Genomic DNA, 5,521 nt, shown 5'->3' with positions numbered 1-5,521 from the left:
CATTGTTTTCCATGTCATGATTATTCCATAATTTTATGTAATCATGCCCTTTTTAAAAAAATAGAAATGTGATTGACTTATAAAATTATATTAGTTTCAGGTGAGCAACATAGTGACTCAGTACTTTTAACGATTATGCTCCATTTAAAGTTTCTTCCAAAATAATGGCTATATTTCCCTGTGCTATACAATATTGGAGAAGGCAACAGCAACCCACTCCAGTACCCTTGCCTGGAAAATCCCATGGATGGAGGAGCCTGGTAGGCTACAGTCCACTGGGTCGCTAAGAGTCGGACACTTAGCAGCAGCAGCAGCAGCATACGATATCTCCTAGTTGCTCACCTATTTTAAACATAGTGGTTTTTAATCTCTTACTTCCACACCTCTGCCTTGCCCGTTTCTCCCTCCCTCTCCCTACTAGCTTGTTCTCTATGTCTGTGTATGTGTTTCTATTTTGTTATATTCATTCATTCCTTGTGTCTTTTAGATTCCACGTATAAGCCAATCATGCCCTTCTAGACTGACTGCTTTAATGTTTGGATATTACAGACAAGACTCCCGTGAATATTCCTGTATAAATGTGCACACGTTAGGATTCCTGAAGGATGGATTTCTACAAACAGAATTTTTAAGTCAAAGACCTCCACTTTTAAGTCCGAACCTTTCTCCCATTTTAATTGCTTTCAAAATGGTTTCATCAAATAATAATGCCACCAATGCATGCATGCTAAGTCGCTTCAGTCATGTCCAACTCTTTGAGACCCTATGGACTCTAGCCTGCCAGACTCCTCAGTCCATGGGATTCTCCAGGCAAGAATACTGGAATGGGTTGCCATGGGATCTTTCCAACCCAGGGGCTAAACCTATGTCTCTTATGTCTCCTGCACTGGCAGGCAGGTTCTTTCCCACTAGTGCCACCTGGGAAGCCCCATTCCACCAACAGCAACACCCAGCATGCAGCAACTTATAACTTACTCTGTCCATCAGGTACATAGAGCTGGCCTCTGTTCTGGAAGCCACACTGCTGCTCCAGATTCTCAGGAGATCAGGTTCGGCACTGCCACTATAACTGCTGATGCTGAAGCTGAAGCTCTAATACTTTGGCCACCTGATGCAAACAGCCAACTCATTGGAAAAGACCCCGATGCTGGGAAAGACTGAAGGCAGAAGGAGAAGGGGACGACAGAGGAGATAGTTGGATGGCATCGCTGATGCAATGGACACCAACTTGGACAAACTCTGGGAGATGATGAGGGACGGGGAAGTCTGGTGTGCAGTCCGTGGGGTTGCGAAGAGTCAGACACAACCTGGCCACTGAGCAAACAAACTTGCTGCCTGCATGAGCACCGACCCATCGGGTCTTGATATCATCTGTAAACACTGTCTCGTGTGCCTCTCTTCTTGGCCTGTTCAGGGCAGGGCCCTGTGAGGAGGCCAGACAGCTGACTAGCAGAACCACTGAGAGCTCCTTCTCACTGAAATGCCAAATGCCCTGCTCTCAGGCTGTGCATTCCAACAGGAGGGTCCCAGCAAGACAGATGTTAGCAAGAAAAATGTAAGCAGGTTCTATAGAGTTTGAATGCTGAGGTTCTCATAACATCAGGCCGCATCTGACCCATTGTGACTCCACAAACTTTAACTTTGAGATTGTTTATATCTGCAATGTAGAAGAGCTCAAAGGAAGTCTTGAAACGTGGATTTTCATATGGGCTTTCATCAGTTGGAAACAAAAAAGTACCATTGACAGAACTGTGATAATTGCCTTAGAGGCTGTGAAGCTAGGCTCTACTACCCTGCTCCGTGGGTTCCCCAGTGGCTCAGCAGTAAAGAATCTGCTGGCAATGCAGAAGATGCGGGTTCGATCCCTGGGGCTGGAAGATTCCCTGCAGGAGGGCACGGCAACTCATTCCAGTATTCCTGCCTGGAGAATCCTACGGACAGAGGAGCCTGGCGGGCTACAGCCCATGGGATCACACAGAGTCGGTCACGACTGACGCAACTTAGCACGTATGCATCCCGCTCCTCAGGTGGTCCAGGGACCAGCAGGATTAATCTCACCAGAGAGCCTGCCAGAAACACAGAATCCCGGCCCCACTGAATCAGAATCTACTTGTTAACAAGTTCACCAGGTGATACATACATCTGTACACGAATGTCTGGGAAGCTTGGCTGGACTTTTGATTCAGACTCTGATACATACCAGCTGCGTGAACTTGGGTGAGTTACTTAGTCACGCTGCGCTTCAGTTGCTCCATCTGTAAGACAGGCAGGTTACAGGAAGACAATGATGTAATGCAGACAAAGAGAGACAAATACGAAGTACTCAGATCGTAGCCACAGATGATTTTTCCTAATTTTCATCCAGGTCCTTTTGTATAGAAGCAGCTTTCATCATTTCCAAGAGCTCCAACTAGTGGCAGCTGGAGGAATGGTTCAGTTAGTAATGATTAAAGCTATTAATAACAAAAGAAAAATCCTTTTGAGTTTAAAGCGCAGGTGTTCTCCGGAGTCTAGCTTTGCAGGAAAACTCTTTGGAGCATTATCCATCATCTTATTTAAATAAATGTGTTTTGCACAGATAGGAGGTACAGGGCTTTGATGTGGTTGCCCATCTGTGTGGAGGCTCGTTCTCTATCTTGGCCAGTCACTTTCTGATGAAGCCGAGGCCCTGGCCAATTTCAGGAGCTCCTTCTCCAGGCAGAGATTTTAAGGCTGTATCATTCCTGTGACCCAGAAAAAAAATGACATTTAACTAGGTCACAAAGGGATTCAGTGACAGGCGTCAAGGTCTTGTGTGTAGTGGGGGCTAAAGGTCTGGATGCTTGTTCTAAACGGTAGGAAATTGACTCTGAGAGGAATGATATTAAAATGACCAAAAGGGCAGCAACTTCAGGCACAAAACTGAAATGCAGTGATAAGATTTACTGTGTAAATAATTTACCTAGCATGGAAAAAGGCTCAGGATGAGCTCTGAGCACAATAGGACTTTTTCTTGTTTCAGAATATAATTAATTAAGAATTCAGGATACAAGGTAATTAGAGAAACCATATCCTGGAGGTGTTCTGCTGAATTATTCTGATCATTTTTAACAATGAGAAAATTTAATTTTCTTGTCTTGTGGCAGAGATTTTGGATTTAGATAATGTGAAGAGCAATGTTCATACAGTGCAGTCAGTAAATTAAATTATTCATTTTGATTCTGATTTTTGCAGCAAAAATTAGGATCAAGTGATTAAATCTAAATCATGGAAATGATTGTCAGAGCTGAAAAATACTTGAGAGAAAAATGTACAAATTACAACTGACTCTCATCTTCTCTAACACTAAGTTGCCCATGTTGTTCTCTTTGTAATTACTGTGTGTGTGTGTAAATCTATTTCATGATTTGCCCTGGGACAAAAGGGATGAATAAATTATTTTTATATATAATGGAGGTTATGTTTACTTACCACCAAATTAAACTTGCTTTCCTTAACAGGAAGAGGTTGTCAACAGCTTTTAGTCATCAGTTTAGTACCAGTTAAAAATTAAATTCAGTTTTTAAAAAATTCACTTTTTATGAACCCAGCATTCACAGAAGATGTGCTACAAGCTACTGTGTTTAAATTGTCCATTTTTTACATTACTTTGGTCATTGCCTATTTAAATATTTCCTGGGGTATTTGTGATGCTTTTTATTAATGCACCGTTTATCCAGCATGCGTTTTCAAGATGATTACAATGATATTTTCTTATGTGTTGCCTCATTTTGTACCAATAAAAATCTCTAATTGTACTGTCAAGATTTCTGAGTGTCCCACCCCAGCACGCAGCTTTGGTTGCACAGAGACCTGGGTTTGACATCCGTGGCTGGGGGTTGAATTTTGCCTCCTGGAAAGATACTGAGGTCCTAGCCCTTGGTGCCTGTGAACATGAGCTTATTGGGAAATAGGATCATTGTAGATGTAAGCAAGTTGAAATGAGGTCACACTGGATTAGGGTGGCCTCTAAGCCAGTATGGCTCTATTCCTCATAAGAAGATAAGACACATGAACTCACACACATACACACACGGAGAATGCTGGAAAAATACAAGGACAGCGATTGAAGTGGCGTGACTACAAGCCAGCAGACACCAAGGAATGTTGTCAACCACTAGAAACTAGGAGGGAGACTCAGAGTAGACTTGCCCTCAGAAACTCCAGAAGGAACCAACCCAGCTGACACATGGATTTTGAAATCTGGTGTTACAAAATGATATCTACCTTACAGAACTAGCATGCACGCTCAGTCGATCAGTCATGTCTGACGCTTTGTGACCCTGTGCACTGTAGCCTGCCAAACTCCTCTGTCCATGGGATTTTCCAGGCAAGAATACTGGAGTGGGTTGCCATTTCCTTCTTCACGCAGACTAGGGCAGTGGTTAAATGAGATGCTGCTTATAGGTACAAACATGGCACATGCTGAGATTTTAGTTTCTGGTTCCAGGAGATCCGGAGGTAAGAAACAAGCCCAGTAGAGATAACCAACCCTGTCCTCCTCAGGCAAAACAGCCCTTATTTCATTTTGACTGACAAGCAACAATAGCAATATGTAACAAGCTTTTGTTACAGGAGAGGAGGACTCACCACACTTCCACTTCCTTAACAATTTCTGTTTGTATTTTCTATGATTACTTTACAGTCTTTCATTCATTTGCATAAATGTTTCATAATTGTAATCACAGTATAGACATCATTTCAGATTCTATTTTTTCACTCTGTATATTTAAGCATTTTTCTTGCTTCTACTTAATCATAATTAAGTGTTAATGATTTCCCGTCTTTATATTTGAGGGTCATGGATGAATTCATGGAAGATGGAGCTTCCAAGCTGGGAAAACTGAGGAGAGAGGGCAATGAGAAGCGTCTCAAATCTTCTGAGGCTGATGTCAGAAAGAAGGAAGCCCTCTTCCCTCTGGACGTGGGGATCATCCGCTGGGGTGGGAGAGCCTTGTGTTGAGAATGAGCCCCCTTGGTGACATGGATGCTTCCACGAGGCCGTGGAGACCTCGAGACCAAAACCCAGAGCACTTGTGGGCATGAGGGATGGGTGTGGGTGCTTTCTAAAGCTCCATGCTTTGTTTTCCAGAGGAAATCACTACAATTCTGAAAGTTCCTTTTGTAGGGCAAGCACACTCATAGATTTCACATTTATTTGGGGTGACTGACAATTATGGAGCTCTAAGAAGAAGGCTGAGCGCCAAAGAATTGATTCTTTTGAACTGTGGTGTTGGAGAAGACTCTTGAGAGTCCCTTGGACTGCAAGGAGATCCAACCAGTCCATTCTGAAGGAGATCAGCCCTGGGATTTCTTTGGAAGGAATGATGCTGAAGCTGAAACTCCAGTACTTTGGCCACCTCATGCAAAGAGTTGACTCATTGGAAAAGACTCTGATGCTGGGAGGGGTTGGGGGCAGGAGGAGAAGGGGACAACAGAGGATGACATGGCTGGATGGCATCACTGACTCGATGGACATGAGTCTGAGTGAACTCCGGTAGTT

Source organism: Ovis canadensis, chromosome 21, assembly GCF_042477335.2.
Source record: "Ovis canadensis isolate MfBH-ARS-UI-01 breed Bighorn chromosome 21, ARS-UI_OviCan_v2, whole genome shotgun sequence".
In the NCBI taxonomy this organism is placed as follows: Eukaryota; Metazoa; Chordata; class Mammalia; order Artiodactyla; family Bovidae; genus Ovis; species Ovis canadensis.
Note: the sequence above shows the minus strand (reverse complement) of the source record.